The sequence below is a fragment of the Muntiacus reevesi genome, chromosome 10 (genome assembly GCF_963930625.1).
Source record: "Muntiacus reevesi chromosome 10, mMunRee1.1, whole genome shotgun sequence".
Classification (NCBI taxonomy): domain Eukaryota; kingdom Metazoa; phylum Chordata; class Mammalia; order Artiodactyla; family Cervidae; genus Muntiacus; species Muntiacus reevesi.
Genome location: NC_089258.1, coordinates 76,369,201 through 76,381,748, shown reverse-complemented (window position 1 = coordinate 76,381,748; position 12,548 = coordinate 76,369,201). Strand labels below are relative to the sequence as shown.

The window sequence follows — 12,548 nt, the reverse complement described above, 5'->3', positions numbered from 1 at the left end:
ATGAATCCTTTAAAGGGTGGCCGGCCAGTATTTCTCCATGACCTTGTCTGTGGCTTGAGCCCTTACTGCCCCTGGGCTTTGCTCAGCTAAGAAGCAGCAGTCGGAGACTTCCCTGGCAGTCCATTGGTTAGGACTCTGCACTCTCGTTGCCGAGGGCCTGGGTTCAATCCCTGGCCAAGGAACTAAGATCCCACAAGCCCCAAGGCAAGGAAAACAGCAGTCATAGGCCTGGGGGTTTGGGTGCAGGAGCGGGGGCCCTGCCGCCACCAACACTGTCATTGTTGGGTGGACTGAGCTTCCCGAGACCGAGGGTAATTTCTCATTGCTGTGAAATGACTTCTCACTGCTGCATCAGAGAGCTGACAGCTACGTAACAGACTGAACTCAGAAGCTTTTCTATTGCCCTTCACGTTTATAATGTGCTTTCTATTCATTATGATTTTTACGTCCTCCAAATACAGCCTTATACATTTACTCAGTTTTCCCTTATTTAATAGAAATCCAAGCAGTGTGTATGCTTGTGGCTGACCTTGTTTATGTCCCATATTCTCCAAAACACCAGAAGCTTGTTCTGGGGCCTTTCACACCCAGATGCAGCCTGAAAAATGCAAAATTGAGAAGAGGGTGAAGTTTGACTTTAATGCCCACACTGGTTTCTTCGGATGCCACTGGAGCCCTCGTGGGGCCTCTCCTGCGGTGCTTCTCTCCTTGGTCCCCAGGCCTCTAAGTCTCCATTGTCTCTTGGTCCTTATAACAGAAGTATCCTCCCATCTAAGAAGCACTTATTCTCACTGTACAAGGGACTGCATCTGATTTTCTCCTAATCAGAGGAGCTTTCTGACCCTCCCATTAACTTTGCGAAGAAAGAGTCCATCCCCCACTAACTGAGTATAAAGACAGATTGAAGGTTTGTTGTTGGTGGCAGCTGGAATGTCTTCCCAACGGCGCCCAAATTCCAGCATCCTCAGCATCTAGTGTACCCTGCTCTACCCCCTGACTCCCAGGGATGGGTACTTAGTGTTCTGATTGAGTCTGGAAAACAAGGACGCCTCCAGCCTACAGTCACGTGAGTGGTTCAGGGCTTCTTCAAAGCAGACATTTGTCCAGGACTTCATCATGACCTGAATCGTCAATATACACCACTTTTATTAGAGCACAAGACCCGGCTAATAATTATTTTAATGTGACTTTGAAGGGATTTCTGCTTCTAAAGTTTAATTTTAATAATTCTCTGAGTCCCATTAATTTCTCTGTCTCTCTCTGTGAGGAGACAGGGGGTGCAGAATCATAAGGAATTCCATGTTGACATCTTGGTTTATGTCCCTTTATCCAGACCTTGGTGGATTCTGACTTAAAGGGAGGAATCACACATCTACTGGGGTGTCAGCCTCTTCGAGTCTGAGTCAGCTCCCTTGCCATTAATTCTGATTTGGCGCTCAGCAATTCCCATGAGAACAGCTGGCTTTTCTTGTCTCTCTGAAATGGGTACCATTCTGAGAATAATCTGAAAATAATTTTCTGTTATTTTATTTTGGTTGTATGACTGTAGTGTTCCTTCTGACCCCCATCTCCAGCACCTGCAATTTGGCTGAGAAATGTCTCTTCGAGACAGAGGAGACATTTCAAGACTGCTCTCCTGGGAATTGTAGAGTTTTTATTTTTTTAAAAATCTATTTCATTATATTTTTATATTTGAGGTTCAGGCCGTCTTCCTCTCTTTGGAACTTTTGAAGGTGGTTATTTTTTCAGGAACTACACACTTGAGCCAAGGCTAAAGAAGCAATTATTTTACAGGATACCTAGCCCTGCTTTCAGATCAGAAAAAGGGACCAGGACTCCCTCTGGAAGGAGGTGTTTGTTTGTTTGTTTTTCATTTTATTTTTTCTAAAAATAAAAGATTTCCATTAAAAACAAGCCAACAAACAACAACAAAAACAAACAAACAAACAACTTGGCAATTGCATCTTTGGAACTTAGTGAAATTAAAATTGATCCTCGGACCCTAATCCCTCATATACGATTCCTCAGTGCCCCAGATATATCTGTTAGAATGAGACTTGATTGTCTGAGACAAAAACTCTCCCCTACCCATCGATCTTTCATCAGTGGTTTCTGGTCGGACTCAAAATGCCTCTATGTAATTACAAGCTCCCCTAGGCTATGTCACTTGTGATCGCCCCATGTTTATAGCTTACAGCCGCAGAAGCTTTAGCAGGCATAGCAAATTATCCTTTCTAAGTTGTTGTTTATTTTCCTGAAAGATTAACAGGAGGCAGCCAAAGAAACGTGAAGGCATTTAAAGCTGACCTTTGAAACACCAAAAAACAAACAAACAAAAAACAACCCCCAAAACACTGTGAGCCCATTTTGATTCTTTGTCAGAATAAATTGAGCACTGGCTTAAAAATAAGAATGGGGATGTGCAGGACTTGAAGCAACTGTTTGACTTTATGTCAGAGAAGCTGGTTTTTCCCAGAGTGAAAGCTTTGCTGTGCCATACGTCAATCGTCACTGCTTGGCAGAGTCTATTTTTCAATTGCAATCAGTTCTGTGAGTGCAGGCCTGTTTCTTAAGAAGAAAAGGTAATACAAAATGTGTAACCCTCAAATGTCTACTAGGAAATGTTCTCATGTCCATTAAATGAAAAGGCAATGACATATTCAAAAGTGCCATGGAATAGTCACAGGATCTTTTGGAAATGTCCTCAATTTTCATTGCTGGACTTTCTCACAGTTCTGCATGGCATCTCTTATGACAGAGGCTAAGAAGGTTGCTCAGAAGTCCGGAACATTTAGAAAAGGGCCCAGGTCACCAACACTCTTTTTGGCAGGTGGTGATGGGGACCCCTACAAGGTATGTCAGAACTCAGCCTTTCCCACTCTCAAATTTGAGTAGATTATAGTTTGACTTCTTAAGGTCCCTTTTTAATTTTTATTTTTAACATCTTAACTTTTTAAAACTGGAAGTATAGTTGGTTTGTAATACTGGTTTAGTTTCGGATGTATAGCAAAGCGATTTGTTTTATATATATATATATATATATATATATATATATATATATATATATATATATATCTCCACATAGCCTATATATATATATATAGGCTTCCCCAGCAGCTCAGCAGTAAAGAATCTGTCTGCAATGCAGGAGATGCAGGTTTGATCCCTGGGTCAGGAAGATACCCTGGAGGAAGAAATGGCAACCTACTCCAGTATTCTTGCCTGGAGAATCCCATTGTCAGAGGAATCTGGCAGGCTATATAGTCCATGGGGTCGCAAAGAGTTGGACATGACTAAGTGACCAAGTGCACACACACATATATATGACCAAGTGCACACACACACACACACACACACACACACACACACACACACACTCTTTAAGCTTCCCCTTTTAAACATTGCTTTTCAAACACATGCACAAAAGCCATGTCTATTAACTACTTATCCAAAGTATTAAATGTCTTCCTGCCCATGACACCAAAGTTGATGAGGGGGATCACTGAAGATGCAGAGGAATTTTTAGGAGCCCCAGAATCTGTTGTTGTTGTTCACTTACTAAGCCTTGCCTGATTTTGTAACCCCGTGGACTACAGCATACCAGGCTTCTCTATCCTCCCCTATCTCCTGGAGTTTGCTCAAATTCATTCCCATTGAGCCTTATATACAGCCTTATCGTACTCCTCCCAATTTAAAACCAGTCTGTTGTCCCACGTCTGGTTCTAACTGTTGCCTCTTGACCTGGTTTCTCGGAAGACAGGTAAGGTGGTCTGATATTCCCATCTCTTGAAGAATTTTCCACAGTTTGTTGGGATCCACATAGTCAAAGGATTTAGCATAGTCAATAAAGCAGATGTTTCTCTGGTACACCTTTGCTTTCTCCATGATCCACCACATATTGACAATTTGAACTCTGATTCCTCCACTTCTTTGAAACCAAGCTTCTGAAAGTTCTTGGTTCATGTACTGTTGAAGACTAGCTTGAAGAATTTCGATAATAACCTTCTGTCATCTGAAATGAACACAGTTGTAAGGCAGTTTCAACATTCTTTGGCATTGTCCTTTCAGTTAAGTGATAAAACTAGGGGAATACACATAACTTTCAAATTAAAGTCAGAGGCTCTTTCTGGAACATTGTAGTCACTCTTTTAGTGGGAATCGTTTAGTTTTTTATTTATTATTTTAAAAATTTGTATTATTTTTGGTTTTTTTTGCCTGTGGTTTGTCATGTGGGATCTTAGCTCCTCCACCAAGGAGCAAACCCATGCCGCCTGCAGTGGACGTACAGAGTCCTAGCCACTGGACCTCCAGGAACTTCCCAGGAATCAGCTTTAATGAATATTTAGTGTACATTCACTACAAGAGAATGGGATTTTAATTGCTTGGTCAGGGGATGGGGTGTCTCAGAACGTATGTATACCTGAGTGTTGACTGATGTGTGTGAGTGTGTCTGTGTGTGTTGGTGGGGAGGGTTCTTTTGAGAGAGGAAGTTACAGAGAGCGAATTTTCCCCAGTCATTCTCACCTCTTGTGTCCAGGTCTTTGGAGAAAGGCCACGATCAAGATTTATTGCAAATCATTTTCTAAGTCATCTTCTCTTTCTTGGTGCCTTGGCTAAGTGGACCTCTCAGATATCACACAAATGCAAATGCTTTGTCCTGGTTTGGGAGAGCAAACCCAGTAGGCACACTATCTGTTCATCAGATTGAGGAGAATCTCATTTGCTATATTAGTAGTCAAGCACTTTACACATGAACCCCAGGGAAATTGCTGCCCTTCCCTTTGAAAAGATCATCCACCATCCAAATGGGAAGGAGAAATAGAGCCGTATGACTGGCCTCTAGATCTATCTCCAGGAAACTCTACAAATCTATACAAATTAAAATGCAGCAAATGATTTCAAGGTGATGAGGGGATGTAGGTGATGGAATCTTGCATCCATATCTTTTCTCTGTGTTGATGACTCCTTCCTTAGCAGCTTTTACACACAAGTGAATTGTGGAGATTATTGATGCTTGAGTAGTTTTTTGTAAAGTGATCAGATGTATTGTGAATGCAGAGAAGGCATTAATAATTGAGCTTAAGATCACCGTCCTAAATGATGCCCCAAGAAAGAAAACCTTTACCTGCAAGCAATGTACATTTCCTGCCCAACTCCCCGCGCACAGAATTAGGGCTTCTGGATCATCTTCATTACATGTAGAATGGCAGCTTGATGCGTAACATTACTGCCTTGGCTTACTTTTAAATTTCTGGGTGAAATTAAGGATGTGGAAATCATCTTTCTCCAGGATTAGTGCTATAAGGAGTGTTTCTGCGCTGTGAAAGATAATTTCTCAGTCACTTAGTCGCTATGTCGTGTCTGACTCTTTTGGACCTCACGGACTGTAGCCCACCAGGCTCCACTGTCTTTGGGATTTTTCAGGCAAAAATACTGGAGTGGATTGCCATTTCCTTCTCCAGGGGATCTTTCCCACCCAGGGATCCAACCTGCATCTCCTGCATTGGAAGTTGGATTCTTTACCACTGAGCCACCCGGGGAGCCCTAATTTCTTAAAGCTGACAACAAATAGGAAATATTTTCCCCCAGCTATTAAAGGGAACAAACCTGGGGTAAACACCAATTTATTTGCATTGTGCTTAGATGTTTTTTTTGCTTGTGGTAGCGCTAGTGGTAAAGAACCTGCCTGCCAATGAAGGAGATGTAAGAGATGTGGATTCGATCCCTGGGTCAGCAAGATCCTCTGGAAAAGGACGCAACAACCCACTCCAGTATTCTTGCTTGGAGAATTCCATGGACAGAGGAGCCTGGCAGGCTACGGTCCATAGGGTCACAAAGAGTTGGACATGACTGAAATGACTTGGCCCGCAGGCAGACAAACAGAATCTTTGTCATGCATCCTTAGCTGTGCATGTCTGCTGAGTCTCTTCAGTCGTGTCTGACTCTTTGCAACCTTATGGACTATAGCCCTCCAGGCTCCTCTGACCATGGGATTCTCCAGATAAGAATACTGGAGTGGGTGGCCATGCACTTCTCCAGGGGATCTTCTCCACCCAGGGATCAAACTATCTTAAAGTCTCCTGCATTGGCAGATAGGTTCTTTATCTCTAGAGCCACCTGGAAATTCCTACACCTCTAGCTACTGGGCTGAAAAGAAAGGAACTTTATTGAGTCCAATGGCATTGAACTCCTGGTCTTATCTGATACTTAAAAACAAAACTTTTAGATAATGTTCATCTCTGGGGTGTTTGTTCATCCCTCTTCTTTTGCTCCTGCCCACAGCAGGAGATCATCCTATTCAAAGTTTTTTCTTTTTCCTGCTTTTTTTTTCCATTTATTTTTATTAGTTGGAGGCTAATTACTTTACAGTATTGTAGTAGTTTTTGCCATACATTGACATGAATCAGCCATGGAGTTACATAGATTTTTTTTGGCAAGTCATGCTATTTTCTCTTCTGCTTATTACCAATTGATAATGGAAAAACAATCCTATCAAAGAAATAAGAAAGAGAAATATCTACTATCATGGGTTGAATAGTTGCCCCCAAAAGATACATCCGCCCAGAACCTCAGGATGTGACTTATTTGGAAGAAGGCTCCTTGCTACGTAGTTAAGGTAAGATATCCAGGTGATACCATCTGACTTAGGGTGGGCCCTAAATCCAGTGACAAGTGTCCTTGTAAGAGACAGTCTGGCCATTTGAATATGGAGGATTGAACTTGAACTGAAGAATTAATGGTTATTACCTCAGGGTTGGGGTGCCCACTGCATGTGGGCCTCGGGACCTTCTAAGAAGCAGTTTTACAATCAGAGCCTCAGATTTCTCACCTCAAAGCTTGGCGCATGAAACTCTCCTAACATATGACTCCATTCCTCTTTCTGAGTTTTTTCATTTGTGAAATGAGAGTTTTGAACTTCCTGGTACCATTAAACTATTTCTATTTCAGGAAGTTTAAATGATTATGATTTTACTTTTTTCCAACCTCCCTCCTTCTGCCTACATTCAAACAAGAAACAATAAGGGAACAGGCCATAGAGAGGAACGAAGTATCTTACGTTAGAAATGCGTGGAATTCAACAAGCCACTCAGCCTTTCCGGTCTTTGGTGTCTAATATGTAAGTTAATGGCATTCAAGTATGTAATCCTTGTGAGTCTTTCCATCTGGAACATTCCATTGTGTACCGTCTGATGTGACAGCTATTGGACACTTAAAAATAATAAGCACTTATTAATATTTTTCTATTGATTATAGGTTGAAACGATAGTATTTCAGATATATTAAGTAAAATACACTAATATTATTAAAATTAATTTCATCTGTTTTGCTTTATTTTCTTTTACTGTGGCCTCTAGAAAATTTAAATTACCCATGTGGTTCACAATATATTTATGTCGCCCAGTGCGGTTCTATAATGTCTGTGCAAAACAATTTTGAGACGAAAGTCCGAATGTTCAGCATTACATGTAGTGATCATGCCTCATGTGTGCTTTTAATTTGCGTGCATGGACATATAAACTTCTGCACACCTACATATACACAAGGCATCTTTTTAAAAAACAATATACCATAAGGCATATTTCCTCTCCTTCCTTAACTAGCAGGCAGTGTAGTACCACCACTGGTCTAGGTTATAACATTTAATTTACAAAAATAAAAGCTTTGATTTAAATTATGTATCACTGCATTAATAGATGACCTTTGTGACATTACTTAGCTTTGGAAAAAAATATATATATACATTCCACTGATGGGCTGTGCATTGCTTAGGTATTAAGGAGTGAGATAAGAAAAATAAAATAAAATTTTTAAAGTGAAAATCAAACTCTTATGGGTCAGAAAACAACATTGTGAAGACATGCACACATTCACTAACACAGCGTGTGTGTATATTTACAGTGAGTGGAGTAGTGAGGCTTCTGCAGCCCTGGGATGGCTCAGGTCGCTTTAGTGCTCCTGATATGCTGTAGGTCCATTTTTCTTCTGTTATTGTTGTAGTTCATTCACTAAGTCATGTCCAACTCTTTGTGACCTCTTGAACTGCAGCACACCAGGTGTCCCTGTTTGTCAATATCTCCCAGAGTTTGCTCAAAATCATGTCCACTGAGTCAGCAATACCGTCCAACCATCTCATCCTCTGTTGTCCCCTTCTCCTCCTGCCTTCAATCTTTCCCAGCATCAGGGTCTTTCCCAATGAGTTGGCTCTTCATATCAGGTGGCCAAAGTATTGGAGCTTCAGCTTCAGCATCAGTCCTTCCAATGGACTGTTCGGGTATCCAATATGCTACTGGGGAAGAGTGGAGAAATATCTTCAGAAAGAAGGAAGAGGTTGGGCCAAAGCGTAAATGAGGCTCACTTGTGGACGTATCTGGCTTTGAGAGTAAAGTCTGATGCTATAAAGAGCAATAGTGCATAGGAACCTGGAATGTTAAGTCCATGAATCAAGGCACATAGGATGTGGTCAAGCAGGAGATGGCAAGAGTGAACACTGACATTTTAGAAATCAGTGAACTAAAAGGACAGGAATAGGCGAATTTAATTCAGATGGAGACTATGTCTACTACTGTGAGCAAGACTCCCTTAGAAGAAATGAGATAGCCCTCAGAGTCAACAAAAGAAATGCAATACTTGGGTGCAACCTCAAGAACGACAGAATGATCTTGGTTCATTTCCAAGGCAGCTGTTTTTCTTCTACACTAACAACTTTTCCTCATTTTTAAATTATTTTTCTTCTGATAATTTACCCTCTCCTACAATTATCTGTATGCGCAGGAACAAAATTTTCTTTATTAAATACTATAAGCTGATTCATTTCCCCCTTCATTCAGAATCTTTGCACAGTCTTCTATGGGCAAAGCACTGTCATGCTCACTCTAGGAAACACAAAGATGATTTGGACTCAGATCTTAACCTTTCCTTACTTGTTAAGAAACACTCAAGATATACAGAATATAAATATGTAAGTGTGGAAAACTTGGGGTTGGGTCCACGATTAATAATAGGTATCACTGTGTCTCAGTACTTGGTTTCCTCGTGTTTGATTGTGTGACCTTGAACATGTGACTTAATCTCTCTGAACCTCAGTTTCTTCATCTATAAAATGGATCTGATACCAATTATGCTCTACATAGAAAATGTGTGAAGGTTAGAGAAAATCTATTTAAAAGGACCCATGCTAAGCCTGACGGGGAATATGTTCTCAATGATGGTGAGCTGTTGTTTTATAATTATGGCTGTAGCTATGAAAGACAAGGACTTCCCTTGTGGCTCAGCTGGTAAAGAATCCTCCTGCAATGCTGGAAACCTGGGTTCGATCCCTGGGTTGGGAAGATCCCCTGGAGAAAGGAAAGGCTGTCTACTCCAGTATTCTGACGTGGAGAATTCCATGGGATCACAAAGAATTGGACACAACTGAGCGACTTTCACACTCCACATGAAGACAGGAGAGGCATTTGAAGTATAAATAAGCATCCTGGGGATTTTGGAGCATAGGTAGTGTAGACTGTTGTCCCTCAGTTTCTGGGGAAGATTGAATCTCTCCTCATATCAAAATTTGCAGCTACTTAAATTCCTTATATGAAATGGCATAGTACACTCAGCCCTTGGTATCTGCCGGTTCTGTGTTTCTCAGATTCAACCACTTGCAGATTCGGTGGACACGCTATACTTCTGTTTGGAAAAGAAAGAAAAACTTTGCATAGAATGTGTGGAATTTGGTCCAGACAAGGGAGAGTTTGCATGAATGCCACTGATGGTTGGACCTTTCAGATGGAGGAACCAGCATGGGTTGTGTGAAACTTTCCACGCGGAGGGTCGAATCATTAAGTAGGACTTGAAAATAAGTTGTTTATTTTTAGGCCAGGAAGTAGAATTCAAATAGAAAGGAAAGACTGAAAGTAAGGTTTTCTTAAGAAAGCATTTTGTCTATGTGATCTTCCATGGAAATATGATCTTTATTTCCACTGTGTGATGGATGTTTACTGCTATGTATTCAGATTCACAGTAGCAGTGATTGTGTATTGCATAGACTTGGGTTGGCATAGCCACTCATGGCTACTCTTTATTTTCATTCTAAGTTACAAATAACCCAGAAGCATTGTTGACATCTTTGTAGTTTATTAAAGACATTTTCAAATTTCCAACTCTCTGCTCCAAATTAGTAATCAGGTTCCTCCCATGCTTATGCCAGCCAGCTACCAACTTCTAGAACTTCAGTCCTCCAGCAGTTTCTCCTTTCCATCCAAAATTTCTTTCCCAGATCACAGCTTTCTGAACTCAAAACGATTTCTTAATCTCACTGTAACTATTTGTCATGTGGTATCCTAATATAATAGATAAGAGGGCTGAGTCCTGTTAGTTCTATAATTTATTAGCAGTATGACCTTGATAACTTACCCAACCTCTTTGAGCTCATAATAGAGATAGTCATAGTGCAGGCTTCATAGTTATGTAATGGAAAAATGTATGATAAACACTTCACACAATAGTTGGCTCATAATACGCCTTCCAAAATCTCAATGTCCAGTGTTATGACCTTTAGTCCTTTGACACATGTATTATCGTCTTAGCAACTTTTTCCTGTCTTCATTTCTTTTATCACCTAGACATCTACCTGCTTCTCTGTCTTCAATACATCTCTTATTAGTACCTTCAGGTCTCTGGCCGTCTGGTGTGTTACATCCCCCCAGACAGGCTGTAACCTGGACTCGCTCACACATCTTCACATCCTTTCCTCTGATCAGGATGTTGAGATGCCAATGGGAAAAATCACCTAAACCTTGGCCGTGATAAATTAACACAGTCCTTCCTCAGCTCTTGACTCCATAGCTTAGTCCTCCTGTGATCTCTGTGTAACTTTCCTTTTCCCTGTGGACAGTTCAAAGCTGACAACTGATTGCAAAGCTCTTACTAGCCTCCACCATCTTCACTTTCAGCGGTGGCCTCCCTGCCACCTCAGAGACAGAAGTGAGACCTTCCAGTATTCAATCCCTTGGCCTCTTGCCTCTCTGTCTGTAGACTAATCTTCACCTCCTCCCATCTCCTCTCCAAGGACTCCCTAAGAAGTAGAGCTGGATCAGTTACAAAGCCTTATTAACATACCTATTTGTTGAACACAGAGAGTGCTTATTGCTGTATAAGAAAAGAGATGCAGCTCTCATTAGATTTAAAGTTGAAGAAGCAAGTTGAAATAATTTAAATATGAAAATCAGTCTAGAAGGTATTGAAATCTCAAAAGTACAAGAAATTTTCATTCTATTCCCAGCTTATACATAGTAGAAAAATTTTAAATGGTAGAAAAATTACAATTCAAGTAAGTTGAATTATCGTATTGTTAATAATGTTATTGAATATTAATTTTAGCCATGTGTATGTCTTCCTGGTCCATAAAGACAGTGAAAGAATATTTTTTCTCTCTTTCTCTGTGTGCATATAGACATACAAATATATAAAGACAAGTATATGTATGTATACATACACTTTTGAGTATATATGCATGTATATATATATATATGTGCATGTGCATATGTGTGTTTTTATATATATTCTTTTGTTTATCTATGCATTGGATTCTAATGCCTGACTCTGCTGCAGATACACCTCAAATGTTCTAGTTACATAATGCAGTGATACATTTTCAGTGTGCTTAATGCCCTTGAAAATCTCAGCCTTTCTGATAGAATATTCTGCAGCAATATTCTTAAGGGAAGTACTCATCTCAGATTTTCAAGGACAAACCAAATGTCAGATATCCTGATCCATTCATTGTTTGATTATTGGTTGGTTCAGTAATCACTTTCTGACTGTCTGCCAGACCAGGAATGGTTCAGTGGCACTTAGGTACAAAGGTAGATAAGAACAATGTGATTTTATATGCAGAATTATTCAGAAAAACTGCAGAGGAAAAAACATGATTCAGAGTGGAGTTATCAGGAAGAGCGTCACAGGGTCAGATGTGTTGAATTTTGGTTTGGAAATTTAATTCATCCAGTGGATAATTGCATATCTCCTGGTTCTGGTTCTGTTCACCTTTACCCAAACTCCAAACCCTCCTGCAGAGGATACAGTTATAAACGCTTTCTTTTTTTTTTGGTCAAACCCCACCCATGGCATGAGGAATCTTAGTTCCCCAACCAGGGATCGAACTTGTGTCCTCTGCGTTGGAAGCACAGATTCTTAACCACTGGACCACCGGGGAAGTCCCAAAAGTTCATTTCTGAAATAGAGATTCTAGTGCACCAGGACTTACAGGTATTGTACACTAGTTAGTACATAAGCCATTTTATTATGGAAACGTCTACATTTGTTTTGCTTTTGTTCCAGATAGGAAAGTTTCTCTCTGTGTTTTCTTCTGCCTCTCCCATTTAATTCTAACTGGTGCCTGTCTACCCAAGCTCTCCCATTAGTAATTGATGGCTTTGCTTCTTTTTAATTTTAAAGACCTGGGAGCTCCTTCCATTAGTTGCAGAAACCTAATTTCCACTGGTGGTTTAAAGGTCTGGCCTGTCCTCCCAGCCCGTGTGCTGGCGCAGCGCTTAGGCATGAAGAGA

General features: G+C 40.6%; 1 protein-coding gene across 1 annotated transcript in view; it reads left to right on the top strand.

Annotated features, from left to right (window-relative positions):
• The window catches only part of ZMAT4 (zinc finger matrin-type 4), a 363,653-nt gene that overhangs the window by 257,340 nt on the left and 93,765 nt on the right, over positions 1-12,548 (top strand). The gene's annotated exons all lie outside the window — the stretch shown is intronic.